The sequence below is a fragment of the Lepidochelys kempii genome, chromosome 21, assembly GCF_965140285.1.
Source record: "Lepidochelys kempii isolate rLepKem1 chromosome 21, rLepKem1.hap1, whole genome shotgun sequence".
Taxonomy (NCBI): domain Eukaryota; kingdom Metazoa; phylum Chordata; order Testudines; family Cheloniidae; genus Lepidochelys; species Lepidochelys kempii.
The window spans coordinates 17,697,222-17,714,975 of NC_136400.1; the positions used below are offsets into that span (position 1 = coordinate 17,697,222).

General features: G+C 53.6%; 1 long non-coding RNA gene across 3 annotated transcripts; it reads right to left on the bottom strand.

The window, feature by feature from the left end:
- Positions 1–5,902: 5,902 nt before the first annotated feature.
- Positions 5,903–16,792, bottom strand: LOC140901430 (uncharacterized). 3 transcript variants are annotated; one of them, XR_012155853.2, is made up of 4 exons: positions 16,570–16,792; positions 12,507–16,017; positions 10,670–10,902; positions 5,903–6,947 (listed from the first exon to the last, which is right to left on the bottom strand). It is a non-coding gene; the product is annotated as an uncharacterized LOC140901430 (long non-coding RNA). The 3 variants fall into 3 exon arrangements; XR_012155854.2 differs by having other exon boundaries at positions 12,507–12,591; positions 15,938–16,792; XR_012155852.2 differs by having other exon boundaries at positions 12,507–16,792.
- Positions 16,793–17,754: the final 962 nt, after the last annotated feature.

A 17,754-nucleotide genomic window follows, 5' to 3' on the forward strand; every position in this document is an offset into this window, starting at 1 on the left:
CAGGGCACACTGGTTGCAACCCAGTCGTCTCTCCTGCAGGCCCGGACGGTCGCATCCACGGCCCCTTCCTCCCCGGCCACTTCTCTTAGTGCCGGCCTGTACCGCTGTTACCATCAATCTCACTTGCTTTCTCTCCTTCTCTGTCTCTCTCAGACTATAAGCTCGGTTTGCAGTCTCTAAAATTTGTGCCATGGTCATGCCCATTAAATCGTCCTTTTTTTGTAACTTTCTCTTAATATCAGGGGCTGCTCTGCTTGTAAAAAATCCCTTAATAATTGACTCAGTTGCCTGATCATCGGGGTCTGCATTAGTGTTCTGTCGAATGGTGTCCCGAATACGCTGTAGAAAGGCCCCTGGGCTTTCTTTTAAATCCTGCATTACTTCATATGGCTTTGCCCAATTATTATGTCGGACAGCCGAGTGACGGAGTCCATGCAAAAGCAACTCCTTATAGGAGGTAAGGCGGGTCATATCCCCAGGATCATTTGGATCCCACCTGGGGTCTGCTCGGGGGACTTGTGCATCCAGGTCAGGGACATTAATACGATCCCGGTCGTACCGTCTCTGCGCCTCCTCCCTTGCCTTGGACACAACCCGTTGTCTTTCAACCTCAGACAATAGGGTTCGCAGGAGGACGTTACAATCATCCCAGTCCGGCTTGTGACTACTGAGGCACCCCTCAAAGACTGATATAAACCTGCTTGGGTTGGTGGAAAACTCTCCTGCCTGTGCTTTGAAAGCAGCCAAATCCACAGGATTAAAGGGCACATGAGTATAAACCTGCATAGTTGTGGCCGGACGCCTGTCTGATCCAGACCGGGCGACTTTAGTTTCGGTGATTAAGGGGTATAGGCCAACCATTGGGGACTTACAAGGTGTGGGTGTAGGGGCCGAAGGGGACACCGCCTCTGCCATTACAGTGGGGGTGGGGGTCTGGGGACTAACATTAGCTGCTACCGAACCAGTCGGAGTCAGATTACAGCGCTGTAAAATATCTGGTCGAGTACATAAAGTCAGAAACAAATGCGCATAGAATCATAGAATCATAGAATATCAGGGTTGAAAGGGACCCCAGAAGGTCATCTAGTCCAACCCCCTGCTCGAAGCAGGACCAATTCCCAGTTAAATCATCCCAGCCAGGGCTTTGTCAAGCCTGACCTTAAAAACCTCTAAGGAAGGAGATTCTACCACCTCCCTAGGTAACGCATTCCAGTGTTTCACCACCCTCTTAGTGAAAAAGTTTTTCCTAATATCCAATCTAAACCTCCCCCACTGCAACTTGAGACCATTACTCCTCGTTCTGTCATCTGCTACCATTGAGAACAGTCTAGAGCCATCCTCTTTGGAACCCCCTTTCAGGTAGTTGAAAGCAGCTATCAAATCCCCCCTCATTCTTCTCTTCTGCAGGCTAAACAATCCCAGCTCCCTCAGCCTCTCCTCATAAGTCATGTGTTCTAGACTCCTAATCATTTTTGTTGCCCTTCGCTAGACTCTCTCCAATTTATCCACATCCTTCTTGTAGTTTGGGGCCCAAAACTGGACACAGTACTCCAGATGAGGCCTCACCAATGTCGAATACATTACATGTGTAATGTCACACCAATGTCGAATACATACATATGTTCATTTCATTTCCTTGTTCTCTGACAGAACAGGAGTAACTGAAGGATCGTGTTGTAATTAACTGACCCTCCTGGTGGCCACCACTCCTGGTCCTCTAGTTGATATTGAGGCCAGTCAACTGTACAGAATTGTTTTAATTGGCTCTTAGTCATTGGATCCGCACCAAATACCTTCCAGTTTGCTAGAATGCACTCTAGGGGCGTACACCGTACCCTAACCTCTGAGCTCTGTCCCTGTCCCATACCTACAGGGTAACTCTGGGCGTCCCCAGGTTCCAACAGAGCGTATAATCCGGATTTTAAAAGGTTCCTACCTTATTCAAGGGACCGGTTCTTCACCGTGGCCTGCAGCTGCTCCTCCCCCATGTCTAAGGGACCGGTTCTTCACTGCCGTCCACAACAGCTTCTCCACTATATGAGTGCGTTGCACCGTTGTGCCCTCTGGGGTCGATCAAATCGCGTCTCCTCCGAGGCCCCCGATGAACTCACCGGTGCGCGCTGGGCGTTGGCTCTCGCCGCAATCCTCGACCTCCAGGAGGGGTCCGGGCAAGGCTAAATTGCAGCCTCGTCGCCCACCCAGGGACGCCAAAAGCTGTTGCTGGCACCCAGTGCCGAGAGGCTGAACAACAGCTTGAGTTGGTTCGTTACCCGGTGTGCTGCACCCAATAATCACAACGGGGTGGAGAAGCAGAAAAGTTTATTTGCAGCTGCAAAAAGGTACAGGGAGAATAAAACCTTCAGGAAGTTACACAGGCTTTTATACATCCTTTTTCCCAGCATACTTATCCAATAGCAAGCTGCCCCAAGTATCCATATAGCCAGCCAATCCAGTTCCCAGCTAGTTCCCTGATTCTTTGTATCATTTGTTAAACTCTACATAAAGCTGCTTTATTCAGCATTGTTCTTCCATATCTCCCCTGTTTGGCCTTGCTTAGTTTCAGGCAGTCTGACTCTGCAACATACTGTTGCAGATTTTTAGCATAACTGCTGCGAGTGCCTCCAGGCAGGGGGGCCAAGGACACTTGGGCCTAGTACGCAGAGCTGCTGCGAGTGCCTCCAGGCAGGAGGGGGGGCCAAGGACACCTGGGCCCAGTGCGAGGGGGCTTCATCGACACGCGTGGTCTTCCATCCCCTCGAGTTACCTAGTGGCCATGCCCCAGTGTTCCCAACACTGAGGAGGGCTGGCCTGGGGCTGAACGTCCCCCCAGTCCCTGCTGGGCTGGGGCCCCTGGGCCTACCCGCTACCCCAGACAGGGTGGAGCTGAGGCAATGCTCTCACGCCGGCGCTGGAGCGAGTTTCCCCCGGCCTGCGCTCAGAGGGCCAAGGCAGAGGTGCCGGGACCCGCCCTGCCCCAGGCTCCCCCCGCCCTGCCCGGCGCCTGGGGGTCGTGCTGTGCAGGAACAGCAGTGCCACAAGCTGGCAGCTGCCCGCAGCCTGAGCCTGCCCTGGAGCAGGGCCTAGCACAGCTGCAGGCAGAGCACACTTCCCCCGAGGACAGAAGGGCATCCTGGGCCCAGACATGGCACCGTGTAGTGCCCCCTGCTGTCACAGGCCAGAGAAGAGGGACTGCCGAGCAAGCTGAGCCCTGTGGGGAAGGAACACCACCCCCTGGGCGGGCTGATGGGCTCTGGAGAGGCATCCAGGCCCACCTCAGCCAGAAGAGCAGCAACCTCCATGTGGCACATTGAGAGCAGGTCAGTGCTGGGCAGCGGGGTGGTGCGCCTAGGTTCTCAGGAGAGCTCTGAGCCCCCTGCACCCAAGGGGGAAAGTTGCCCCCTCTGGCTTCGTGTCAAGGTTTGGACTCCCACACACGCCCATGGTGTGATGTCTGCCAGTGCTGGGAGGGTCCGATCCCTGCTTATTCCCAGAGCCTGGTACCTCCCAGCAGGGAGACAGAGCCCACAAGTCTTCCACCCACTGCTCCGCCAGTCACTGCCACCTTGGCTTGGAGGCTCCTCCGGCAGGCCCGAGAGCTGCCAACTTCATGAGCAGAGAGGGCAGAAGAGCAGGCAGAGGCAAGGCAGCTCTGGGCTCAGCTGTCCTGGAGGATGGGAGTGCAGGTGCCAGAGCTGACCCCAGGGGACAACTGGTCTGGGGGCTTCTCCAGTGGCAGCGTGAGAGCTGGCCCTGCATGGTGCAGGCAGGTCATGCCCATACTGCGGGCACTGGGACCCTTCTCACCCTGGCTCTGGAGTGCAGTGTAAAGGCAGTGAGCAAATGAGCAAGGGCCCCAGCCTGTGCCAGGACCTGTCCGGCCACACACACTTATGAACACGAGCGCACTGAACACGAACATCAGGTACTTCATGCAGCCCGGCATGCCTATTGGGAGGCCAGCCCGAACACAGGGCGCCTGGGCACAGCTGGTGATCGGAGCCGTGCACTGACTGGAGAGCCCTGCAGAGAGAGGTACAGGAAGGGATCACTCCTGTCAAGGCTGATTCCCCACTCTGGCACTTTGAGTGCAGAAGGGGGGGCCCGCAAGGACTCTAAAAATTAACACTGGCCCCTCCAGGCTTGTATTATTTCATAGATATTTAGGTCAGAAGGGACCATTATGATCATCTAGTCTGACCTCCTGCACAACACAGGCCACAGAATTTCACCCACCACTCCTGCAAAAAACCTCTCACCTATGTCTGAGCTATTTAAGTCCTCAAATCATGGTTTAAAGACTTCAAGGAGTAGAGAATCCTCCAGCAAGTGACCCGTGCCCCATTCGACAGAGGAAGGCGAAAAACCTCCAGGGTCTCTTCCAATCTGCCCTGGAGGAAAATTTCTTCCCGACCCCAAATATGGCGATCAGCTAAACCCTGAGCATATGGGTCAAGATTCACTAGCCAGATACTACAGAAAATTCTTTCCTGGGTAACTCAGATCGCACCCCATCTAATATCCCATCACAGGCCATTGGGCCTATTTACCATGAATATTTAAAGATCAATTAATTACCAAAATCATGTTATCCCATCATACCATCTCCTCCATAAACTTATCGAGTTTAATCTTAAAGCCAGATAGATCTTTTGCCCCCACTGCTTCCCTTGGAAGGCTATTCCAAAACTTCACTCCTCTGATGGTTAGAAACCTTCGTCTAATTTCAAGTCTAAACTTCCCAATGACCAGTTTATATCCATTTGTTCTTGTGTTCATTTTGGTACTGAGTTTAAATAATTCCTCTCCCTCCCTGGTATTTATTCCTCTGATATATTTATAGAGAGCAATCCTATCTCCCCTCAACCTTCTTTTAGTTAGGCTAAACAAGGCAAGCTCCTTGAGTCTCCTTTCATAAGACAGGTTTTCCATTCCTCAGATCATCCTAGTAGCCCTTCTCTGTACCTGTTCCAGTTTGAATTCGTCCTTCTTAAACATGGGAGACCAGAACTGCACACAGTATTCCAAGTGAGGTCTCACCAGTGCCTTGTATAACCGTACTAAAACCTCCTTATCCCTACTGGAAATACCTCGCCTGATGCATCCCAAGACCGCATTAGCTTTTTTCATGGCCATATCACATTGGCGGCTCATAGTCATCCTATGATCAACCAATACTCCAAGGACCTTCTCCTCCTCCGTTACTTCTAATTGATGAATCCCCAGCTTATAACTAAAATTCTAGTTATTAATCCCTAAATGCAGGACCTTACACTTCTCACTATTAAATTTCATCCTATTACTATTACTCCAGTTTACAAGGTCATCCAGATCTTCCTATATGATATCCCGATCCTTCTCTAAATTGGCAATACCTCCCAGCTTTGTGTCATCTGCAAACTTTTTAGCACACTCCACTTTTTGTACCGAGGTCAGTAATAAAAAGATTAAATAAGATTGGTCCCAAAACCGATCCTTGAGGAACTCCACTGGTAACCTCCCTCCAGCCTGACAGTTCACCTTTCAGTAGGACCAGTTGTAGTCTCCACTTTAACCAATTCCTTATCTACCTTTCAATTTTCCTATTGATCCCCATCTTATCCAATTTAACTAATAATTCCCCATTTGGCACGGTATCAAACACCTTACTGAAATCTAGGTAAATTATTCCCAAGGTTACAGCTTTTCTCTGACCTTGGATTGGTAGATGCTGCCACCACCCAAGTGCAGAACCCCTTTGAGAGCCCAGGAAGGCGCACTTGGGAATTCCTTCCTGTGAGGTACCCTCAAGCCCTTTCAACCCCCGATCTGGGGAAGAGCTGAGAAAGAAAAAAAAAGGAAATCAGCTGTTGCCACCCAGATAATTAAACAACATGCACAAACCTCTTAAGACACAAAAATCCAATTCTGTTCTTAAAAAAGTAAATTTTATTAAAAAAAAGAAAGAAAATGAAAATACATCCGGGGACTCAGGCTATTGCTAGATTTTAAAAGAGCAACTACAAGGATTATGCACCAAGAATAGCTTTCTTGAGGTCCAGCTTAAAGGTTACAAGCAAAACAAAAGCACCTGGGGTTAGCACAGAGGAATCCACAAGCCATAAAGGCATAAACCTAATTGCGTCTTTCTAGACATTTCCTAATCTACTGACATAGCTGGGGTTTCAAATGAGGAGTTTCTAGGTATGATACTGATGATTTTTTCATACCTGGCCCAAGCTTCTTACAGCACAGCTCTTCCCTGCCGCCTCGCTCCAGGAGAACAGCCACAGACAGACAAAAGGGAAGTCTTCTCTCAATTTTAAAAAGTTCTAGCCTTCCCATTGGCTCTTTTGGCCAGGTGCCCACTTACTTCCTTTTACCTATACATAGCAGTGAGACTTTTTAACCCTTTACAGGGTTAAAAGAGCAATTAGAGAACAGCTAGTAAGAGGGATTTTATAGCTACTAGCTGGCTGGCTGTCCATAAAAGGGAGCTACCCCTCCCCTTTCATTATCACGCCCCCCAAATCACAGAGGGTGTTGGCCAGCCTGGTTCAGATCGGGTCCACACCGGCTGGGATTTCTTCCTGGAGGTTTAGGAAAACAGAGTTAATAAGATACATGCACCTCTAATTTTACTACTAATTACCTGAAGAACTAAACAGTATTTTCCACATTTTAAGGACTACAATGACCTAGAATACAGGGACATTTTAACCCAGCTGATTCTGGGAAACCTTCCCGGGAGAGTGCATCAGCCACTTTGTTAGAGGCTCCTGAAATGTTGTATCTCAAAATCAAAGTCTTGAAGAGCTAAGTCTTCTCCACCGAAGAAGTTTTTGTGTTAGTATTTTTGACTGTGTGAAGTCACTTCAGTGCAGCATGGTCAATCTGCAGGTGGAAACGCCGTCCCCAAATATATGGGCAGAGCTTCTCCAGAGCATACACCAGGGATGGCCAACCTGAGCCTGAGAAGGAGCCAGAATTTACGAATGTACATTGCCAAAGAGCCACAGTAGTAAGTCAGCAGCCCCCCATCCGCTTCCACCCCCTGCTCCCAGCGCCTCCCACCCACCAGCAGCCCCGCCAATCAGTGTCTCCCCTTCCCTCCCCATCAGCTGTTTCATGGCATGCAGGAGGCTCTGGGGGAGGGGGGGGGAGTGAGGGCACGGCAGGCTCAGGGGAGGGGGCAGGGCCTGTGGCAGAGCCAGGGGTTGAGCAGTGAGCGCCCCCCGGCACATTGGAAAGTTGGTGCCTGTAGCTCCAGCCCTCCCGGAGCCCATACCTAGACAAGGAGCCGCAGATTAACTTCTGAAGAGCCGCATGTGGCTCCGGAGCCCCAGGTTGGCCACCCCTGCTCTAATTTCTATCAGACTCTTTCCAAATAGCTCTCAGATTTCTGTTCTTGCAAGTTCTCTGCCACTTCCATAGATATCCACAAGATGGCACCAGTGTATAACAAGTTTCTTTGCTCCTCTTATGGGAGGCTTTTTATGTTTGAGAATAACAGCCGTGTTAGTCTGTATTCGCAAAAAGAAAAGGAGGACTTGTGGCACCTTAGAGACTAACCAATTTATTTGAGCATGAGCTTTCGTGAGCTACAGCTCACTTCATCGGATGCATACTGTGGAAACTGCAGCAGACTTTGTTTTATGATCTCTGTGTGTATATAAAGTCTGCTGCAGTTTCCACGGTATGCATCCGATGAAGTGAGCTGTAGCTCACGAAAGCTCATGCTCAAATAAATGGGTTAGTCTCTAAGGGGCCACAAGTACTCCTTTTTTATGTTTGCTTCCTTTCCAGGGGGGTATTTCTGCCTTACCCAGACTATTCACAGGAATCCCTTCCCATTTTACATAGTTTTGTTGACTATTTCAAAGCTCTACCCTGCTGAGGGAAATGCAGGAGATCCCATTCTCCCCAGGGAGGAAGGGGAGAGCAGAGCGATTCATACGCTATAAGGGACCACGCTGACAATCCTGCCTGACCCGCCCCCCCCGGTCACAGAACCTCTCCCAAAAGCTGGATGGAAGCACGTCTTTTAGAAACATACCCAAACTCCTCACAAAGATTCCAAAGGAAGGCGAGTGCACCCCCTCCCAGGAAAGATGTCCAATGTTTATTCACCCTCATTTCAAGGGTGAATTTGTCTAACTTCAGCCTTGTTCTGCATTTGCCAGCAAGGCTGAAAAACCCCCCACTCTCAGATCTCTTTCCCACAGGCAAGGACCTAGACACAGAGACCACATCACACCTCAGTCATCTCTTCGACACACTGAACAAGCTGAGCTCACATCGTAAGACCTGTTTTCCAGATCTTGCATCATTTTTGTAGCCCTCCTCTGACGTGTCTCCAGCATTTCCACATCCTTCTTGGAGGGTGGCCCCAGAAGTGGACACAGTGTTCTAGTAACAGGCTTCCCAAAGCCGTGTATCTTCCCATCTTCCACTTGATAGTCCCCATTTTATACAGCCAAGCCACAACATTGCACTGATAGCTCAGGTTGAGGCAAATATCTCTGATGAGCCCTAAGTCCTTCTCCGAGTCACTGCTTCCCAAGACTGAGGCCCCCCTCCTGTAGGTATAGCATCAATTCTCTGTTCCCCAAGTACTATCTTGCATTTGGCTGTGTGTGATGGGGCGGATCAGCCCTGCACTAGTACAGAGGGGGTTAATCCTTCCCTCCTAGCAGAAGCAGCCTGCGGCATGGTCCACCTGGAAGTCCGGTATAAAAGCCTGCAGAGCTGCTCAGTCAGGGTGGGACTGCCGGAGGGGAAGGAGGCTTGACACTGTCTCCAGCAGAAGAATGGCCTGCACCCCAGGATGCAGAGACCAGTCACACTGCAGAGGGGAAGCAGAGGATGCTGCAGATATGGTTGAATCTGAGGAAGGGGTAGGAAGTGACCCAGGGAGTCCTTAAAGGGGAATGGTGCTAAGACTGTTCAGGCTGACATGTTTCAGGAGGATCCCCGCCGGACCACTGCTGAGAACACATCACCAACAGGGTCCTGGAGAGGCCTGTAACTCCCCTTTCCTCTATGATTGCAGAATCATGTCTTACAGCTGCTTACAGTTTGGCCCTTTAAATCAGGGTAAATAAATGAACCAGTTTCCTCTGGAAGTGCCCTGAATGCTTATCTGTACATGAGAAGATCTCCTAATACAGCGGTTCTTAAATTTTGGCAACCTGAGGTCCATTTTGATTTTAAAAATTTTCATGGACCCCCAAGCTGGCTTCTAATTTTCCCTGGGGGTGCTCAACCCCCACTCAGTCCCAAGCCCCAACCCCACTCCACCCCTTTCCCAAGGCCCTGCCCCACCTCTTCCCACCCCCTCTCCACTCCTGCCCCTCCTCTTCCCTGCCTCTTTCCACCCCCTCCCCTGAGCGTTCCCTGTCCCCACTCCTCCCCCTCCCTCCCTCCCAGCTGTTCCATGGCATGCAGGAGGCACTGGGAAGGGTGGGGAGGAGTTGGTCAGCGGGGCCAGCAGCCCCGGACATGACATGCAGACCCCGTGGAGTACCCTCCTGGACCCCAGTTTGAGAACCACGGTCTTAATAGGAAAGAGCTAGGTACTATTATTGGTGCTTATTCTACCTGGAAGCTAGTCTCCCCCAATGCCACAATTGCTCTTGGTATCTTCTCTCTCTGTTATGATTGTTATTACAGAGATTGCCCAGCTGCTGGAAGCCACATATTTGTGAGATCTCAGCTTTCACTGAAAGAAAAGTTTCTAGATCTCATGATTGCAGAGAAAATCTTGAAAACATTTTTCTTAAATCTCATCATTTTGGGAGCCTAACGCTTTTTGAATGCTGGGGGTTGACAACACTGGTGTAGGGGCCTGATTTTAGGTTTGAAAATGCTGTCTGAAGAGTTTACTGAGGGTTGGATTGTGCCCCGTGTTTGTGGAGTGGGGATTGGAAAAGCCCCTTGAGTTTCTTCTGGGGCTGGAGGGAGGAATGTAGGGAATTCAGAATGCCGGTGCTGCTGACTCTGGCACATAATGTGATGTTGGTCCATGCTGCAGCCACTCTCACACTGACACTAAAAGCTCCAGCCTTCATATTATTTTGTGGAAGCAAAACCAGCCTGAGACACTCCCCCAGACAGTTTCCTATAGCCGAATAGACTATGCACTAAACTGCCAGCCAAGAGACCAAATCCCAGCTTTTGCATTGGTTTCTGCTAAGGGCATTGCTAATGAGCTACAGAGCCCATCACCTGTAGATCACCAGTTTGGAACCTGCCCACTTCAGCAGGTATTAAAAATTGTTCCCATCTATCAAATATGTGGTGGCACCTGCATAAAATGAGTTGGCTATCTAGCTCCCACATCAGAAACTCCCCACTGTACGTTACACTAAAGCGTGAGTTCAGGTCAGGAGCTCTCGTTACCTGCCTCAACACGCACTTCAAAAGTGTTTGTACAGAGTCAAGCACTTTTAAGCCCTGTTCTCAGCTGGGTCTCCCTGCAGATGCTGTTGCAGCAGGGGCCAAAATCACCTTGTTAAAAATGTGCAAGAGCTGGTAAAAGACTAATCGTCACACACATGTTGGGGAGAAGTTCCAAAATCAGACCACCAGCCAAAAACCATGATTCTGCGCTCCTGGCCTTGGCAATACTGGAATTCAGTAGAAGACCCTACACTCTGAAAGATGCTTCCCCCATTTCTCTGAGGCTACTGACCTTCAAGATAACATACGGTCCATCATGTCTGAGGCTTTTGCCTATGGTTGGGTTGAGGCCAGAGTTCACTGAAGCTAAGACTATCGGTTCCTGTTATGGGCTGGCTTTATGTTTCTGCCTGCGAGGGTTGCTCCAGCGTTGCCAGCTCATGTGATACTATCATGAGTGTTGTGAGATTTGGTGTTTTTCTCAAAGCCCCAGCTCTTTCACTCAGGTGAGAATTCCAGCTTCCACTAAAAAAAGAAAGTAAGTTTCAAGCCTTCCTGGTTGTGGAGTAAAGCTGGAAAACATGAACCCTAAAGGCTCAAAAAGCAGAGAGCAAACAGACCACAGTGTTGACTTTTTTAAAAATCAGATGATTTTTGGGGTGTGACTGCTGCTTTTGAATGCTGGAGTGCTGAATGGCAAGACTGTGCACAGTTTATAAATGACAAGAGAAAGGACCAGAACCTGGTAGGTGACTCCTAGGGCAGGAGACTTTTAGAGTCATTGTCATAGAGTTTAAGGCCAGAAGTTACCCTTAGATCACCTAGTCTGACCTCCTGTATATCACAGGTCATCAACATCACCCAGCACTCACACACCAAACAAAATGAGACCAAAGTATTACAGCCCACCGGAGCAGGGGCAGCGAGTTGTATGGGCCCGTGCTGCCCGGGCTCCAGCAATATTCAGGGCCCGGCTCCATCAATGTTTGGGGCCAGGTCTCACCCCTGGCCCCAGCTGCTGCCCCCACGCATCTCCTCCAAGTGTCCCCTGGCCCCCACTTGCTGCCCTCGGGGCCCCCGCCCAGAGCATTCCTGCCTCTCCCCTGCAGCTCCACGCTGACTCGCGCATCAACTGCCACCACCAGGTCCTAGTGCCCCTCCGCTCACTAATGGCTGGGCAGGCTGCCCTTACCCTGCCTTTCCACCTCGGACCCTTCCCTTTCCCAGCAGGATCCTCCACCAGCACAGGGGCCCCCCCACCCGCAGTCACCGCTCCTGCCCCACGGTGGGCAAGGGGCAGCCCTATCCCTCACCCCCATTGAGGCTATAGTGAGGGGCAGCAGGGGAGGAGAGGCATATGTGATGGCAGCCTCCCTGGCACCCACCACAGGGGAGGCAAGGGGGCTTCCTGGACTTGAGAGGGGCCCTAGGAGCAAGTGTAGTGACAGTCGTGTGAGGTGAGTGTGCTGCCGGGGGGAGAGAGGGAGGCCCCTCCCCCAGAGCTCACTGCTGCCAGAGGGGAGAGGGCTGGGGGGAGTCCTCCTCTCTGTCCCCACTCCAGGGGCAGCCTGCCTACACCTCAAACTCCCCAGCTCCACCCCACCCCACAGCCTGCACCCCCAGCCAGAGCCCTCACCCCAACCCTCTGCCCTAGTCCTGAGTCTCTCCCACACCCCTCATCCCTGGCCCCAGCCATAGCCCTCATCCCCCCACACCCTAAGCCTCTGCCCCAGCCCTGAACCCCCTCACACACCCCAAACCCCTCATCCCCAGCCACACCCCAAACCCCTCATCCCTGCACCCCCTCCCTCCGCACTCACTCCGACCCCCAACTCCCTCCCAGAGCTTGCATCCCCTCCCTCCACACACCCCCATCTCCAAACTCCCTCCCAGAGCCTGCACCCCTCACCCCCTCCTACATCCCCAGCCCAGAGCGTGCACCGCAGACCCCCTCCCCTACCCAAACTCCCTCCCAGAGCCCAACCTCTATCCCATTTTGCACCCAAACTCCCTCCCAGAGCCTGTACCCCAATCCCCTGCCCCAGCCCAGGGCCTGCACCCAAACTCCCTCCCAGAGCCTTAGGCGGGGGGGAGTGGGAGTTCTGGGCACCAGCAAAATTTCTACAAACCTGCCACTCCTGCACAGGAGACTAGATCATTACATGTCACAGGCAGAGAATAGGAGGCCCTGGGGTGCACCAGTGCTCGAGGCCCCTGCAATGGCAGAGAAATGATTAAATGGGATATACCCAGATAATCCTGGCAAGTGACCTACATCCACACACTGCAGGGGAAGATGAAACCCCACCCACGGTCACTGCCAATCTGACCTAGGGGAAATTCCTTCCTAACCCCACGTATGGTGATCAATTAGACTCTGAGCATATGTGTAGAAAGAATAGTAAATATGGCAGGCGACCAGCTTGGCTTAACAGTGAAATCCTTACTGATCTTAAACACAGAAAAGAAGCTTACAAGAAGTGGAAGATTGGACAAATGACCAGGGGAGAGTATAAAAATATTGCTCGGGCACGCAGGAGTGAAATCAGGAAGGCCAAATCACGCTTGGAGTTGCAGCTAGCAAGAGATGCTAAGAGTAACAAGAAGGGTTTCTTCAGGTATGTTAGCAACAAGAAGAAAGTCAAGGAAAGTGTGGGCCCCTTACTGAATGAGGGAGGCAACCTAGTGACAGAGGATGTGGAAAAAGCTAATGTACTCAATGCTTTTTTTGCCTCTGTCTTCACTAACAAGGTCAGCTCCCAGACAACTGCACTGGGCAGCAGAGCATGGGGAGGAGGTGACCAGCCCTCTGTGGAGAAAGAAGTGGTTTGGGACTATTTAGAAAAGCTGGACATGCACAAGTCCATGGGGCCGGATGCGTTGCATCCGAGAGTGTTAAAGGAGTCGGTGGATGTGATTGCAGAGCCATTGGCCATTATCTTTGAAAACTCATGGCGATCACGGGAAGTCCTGGGCAACTGGAAAAAGGCTAATGTAGTGTCCATCTTTAAAAAAAGGGAAGAAGGAGGATCCTGGGAACTACAGGCCAGACAGCCTCACCTCAGTCCCTGGAAAAATCATGGAGCAGGTCCTCAAGCAATCAATTCTGAAGCACTTAGATGAGAGGAAAGTGATCAGGAACAGTCAGCATGGATTCACCAAGGGCAAGTCATGCCTGACTAATCTAATCGCCTTATATGACGAGATAACTGGTTCTGTGGATGAGGGGAAAGCAGTGGACGTGTTGTTCCTTGACTTTAGCAAAGCTTTTGACACTGTCTCCCACAATATTCTTGCCAGCAAGTTAAACAAGTATGGGCTGGATGAATGGACTATAAGGTGGATAGAAATCTGGCTAGATTGTCAGGCTCAACGGGTAGTGATCAATGGCTCCATGTCTAGTTGGCAGCCGGTATCAAGTGGAGTGCCCCAAGGGTCAGTCCCGGGGCTGGTTTTGTTCAATATCTTCATTAATGATCTGGAGGATGGTGTGGATTGCACCCTCAGCAAGTTTGCAGATGACACTCAACTGGGAGGAGAGGTGGATACGCTGGAGGGTAGGTATAGGATACAGAGGGACCTAGAGAAATTGGAGGATTGGGCCAAAAGAAATCTGATGAGGTTCAACAAGGACAAGTGCAGAGACCTGCACTTAAGACGGAAGAATCCAATGCACCGCTACAGACTAGGGACCAAATGGCTCGGCAGCAGTTCTGGAGAAAAGGACCTAGTGGTTACAGTGGACGAGAAGCTGGATGTGAGTCAACAGTGTGTCCTTGTTGCCAAGAAGGCCAATGGCATTTTGGGATGTATAAGTAGGGGCATTGCCAGCAGATCGAGGGACGTGATCGTTCCCCTCTATTCGACACTGGTGAGGCCTCATCTGGAGTATTGTGTCCAGTTTTAGGCCCCACACTACAAGAAGGATGTGGAAAAATTGGAAAGCATTCAGCAGAGGGCAACAAAAATGATTAGGGGACTGGAACACATGAGGTACGAGGAGAGGCTGAGGGAACTGGGGATGTTTAGTCTGCAGAAGAGAAGAATGAGGGGGGATTTGATAGCTGCTTTCAACTACCTGAAAGGGGGTTCCAAAGAGGAAGGCTCTAGGCTGTTCTCAGTGGTAGCAGATGACAGAACAAGGAGTAATGGTCTCAAGTTGCAGTGGGGGAGACTTAGGTTGGATATTAGGAAAAACTTTTTCACTAGGAGGGTGATGAAGCACTGGAATGCGTTACCTAGGGAGGTGGTGGAATCTCCTTCCTCAGAAGTTTTTAAGGTCAGGCTTGACAAAGCCCTGGCTGGGATGATTTAGTGGGGGATTGGTCCTGCTTTGAGCAGGGGGTTGGACTAGATGACCTCCTGAGGTCCCTTCCAACCCTGATATTCTATGATTCTATGATATGAGCAAGAACCAGCCAGCCAAGCACCTGAAAGAGAGACTGCTTGGTGCTATCTCAGAGCCCTGACACACCCCACCCAGTGTCCCATGTCCAGCCACAGTCATCCCTGAAGCTTCAGGGAAAGGAGATTAAAAAAAAACCTCCCAGAAAACACTGGGGGCAGGGAATCCTTTCCTGACCGCTGCTGAAACCCTGACATGTGAGCATTAGGAACACCAAACATAAACTGGAAAAGAGCCCCAGGGCTGCTGAGCCCTGCCCCCCATCACCACAAGCAACCCTGTCATACAATTGCACTCACAAATTTGTCCAGCATTGTCTTAAAACTAATTAAATTGTTTGCCACCTGCAGTGAGGGGGTGTGGTCTCCTTCCAATATTGACAGGGAGGAATCCCTGCCCACCCCCTGGTTAGCAGAGCCAGAAGGCCACAAAAGCATGGGGGCAGGACAAGAAGTACAAAAGGCGAGCCCTGTGCAGCTCAGTTAGGGTGGAGATGCTAAGGGAGACAGATACTCTCCACCTGCTGCTGGAATGGCCTGAAAAGGAACTCGGCTGCGCCAAAGACTTGCAGGCCTACCAGACACCCCACGTGCAGAGAAGCTGCTGGGACTGCCACTGGCAGTATATCCCAAGGAGATGGAGGACAATCCCAGGACCCAGGAACACCCTGAGGGGAGGAAGGAGTCCGGGACAGCTGACTACTCTGGCTGCATTGCTGCCTACATTCAGGTCAGCATGTTGCAGCTGGATCTCCACTGACGCAATGGTGGAACACTTCACCACTGTTAGGGCCCTGGAGTGGGACCCAGTGGAGTAGGGGGGGCCTGGGCCCCCCTCCTCCCTGATACCAACCCCACCCCTGGGTGGCAGCCTCCCGACCACAAGCCAAAAGGCCTGAATTTGTCTGCTGTCTGCCAACGCTAGGATGAAGGGCTGCTTAGCTACTCTGCTCTGCCTGAAGGCCAGAGCCACATAGACTGTTTGGTGCCCCACCCTGCTTGAGGGCCTGGGCTCCTAGACTGCCTGTTTGCTTTGCCCTGCCTGTGGGCCAGAACCCCTTAATTTGTTTGGTACTCTGCTGTGCTTGAGGACTTGACTCCTAGACTGATTGCTACCAGAGCCCTAATGTACGGATACAAAATGGAGGATAACCACCCAGCTTGGCGGCAGCACTGCTGAGAAGGATTTGTGTGCTGCGGTGGATCACAGCCTCCGCATGAGTCAGCAATACGATGCTGTTGCAAAAAAAAAAGCAAATGCAATTTTAGGTTGCATTAACAGAAGCATAGCATGCAAGTCATGGGAGGAGACAGTGCCACTCTACTCAGCCCTGGTTTGGCCTCAGCTGGAGTATGGTGTCCAGCTTTGGTCACTGATGTCTAGAAAGGATGTAGAGAAACTGAAAAGGATCCAGAGGCAAGTGTGACGAAGTGGGACTGTTCTTAATGTTTCCTCTGACTACTGTAGGGGTGCCTCAGTTTCCCCTATGCATGATAATGGTCTTCAGATACAGTGCAAATATGTGATGGTCACATAAACACCACCCTATACCGCAAACCTACTGACCGCTATGCCTACTACATGTCCCCATATCTACTCTAGTGACACCGTCAGAGGACCCAGCCACATCAGTCACACCATCAGGCTCATCCACCTGCACATCTACTAACGTGACAGACGCCATCATGGGCCAGCAATGCCCCTCTGCCATGTACACTGGCCAAACCGGACAGTCTCTACGTAAAAGAATAAACGGACAGAAATGGGACATCGGGAAGGTAACATACAAAAGCAATCGGAGAAGACGTCAATCTCCCTGGACGCTCTATAACCGGTTTGAAAGTAGCCGTACTCCAACAAAAAAACGTCAGAAACAGACTTCAAAGAAAACCCCAGAACTAAAATTCGTTTGCAAATCTCGCTCCACAAAGCTGGGCTGGAACAGGGACGGGGCGCGGCCGGCCCACCGCAGATGCAGCTTTGCCTCGGCCGGCCGGGCCCCCCCCCCCGGGGGGGCTCCCCCTGCCCGCGGCCGGGGCCCCCGCCCCCCCCCCGGGGGGGCTCCCCCTGCCCGCGGCCGGGGCCCCCGCCCCCCCCCCCGGGGGGGCTCCCCCTGCCCGCGGCCGGGGCCCCCGCCCCCCCCCCGGGGGGGGCTCCCCCTGCCCGCGGCCGGGGCCCCCGCCCCCCCCCCGGGGGGGGCTCCCCCTGCCCGCGGCCGGGGCCCCCGCCCCCCCCCCGGGGGGGGCTCCCCCTGCCCGCGGCCGGGGCCCCCGCCCCCCCCCCGGGGGGGGCTCCCCCTGCCCGCGGCCGGGGCCCCCGCCCCCCCCCCGGGGGGGGCTCCCCCTGCCCGCGGCCGGGGCCCCCGCCCCCCCCCCGGGGGGGGCTCCCCCTGCCCGCGGCCGGGGCCCCCGCCCCCCCCCCGGGGGGGGCTCCCCCTGCCCGCGGCCGGGGCCCCCGCCCCCCCCCCCGGGGGGGGCTCCCCCTGCCCGCGGCCGGGGCCCCCGCCCCCCCCCCGGGGGGGGCTCCCCCTGCCCGCGGCCGGGGCCCCCGCCCCCCCCCCGGGGGGGGCTCCCCCTGCCCGCGGCCGGGGCCCCCGCCCCCCCCCCGGGGGGGGCTCCCCCTGCCCGCGGCCGGGGCCCCCGCCCCCCCCCCGGGGGGGGCTCCCCCTGCCCGCGGCCGGGGCCCCCGCCCCCCCCCCGGGGGGGGCTCCCCCTGCCCGCGGCCGGGGCCCCCGCCCCCCCCCCGGGGGGGGCTCCCCCTGCCCGCGGCCGGGGCCCCCGCCCCCCCCCCCCGGGGGGGCTCCCCCTGCCCGCGGCCGGGGCCCCCGCCCCCCCCCCCGGGGGGGCTCCCCCTGCCCGCGGCCGGGGCCCCCGCCCCCCCCGGGGGGGGCTCCCCCTGCCCGCGGCCCCCGCCCCCCCCGGGGGGGGCTCCCCCTGCCCGCGGCCCCCGCCCCCCCCGGGGGGGGCTCCCCC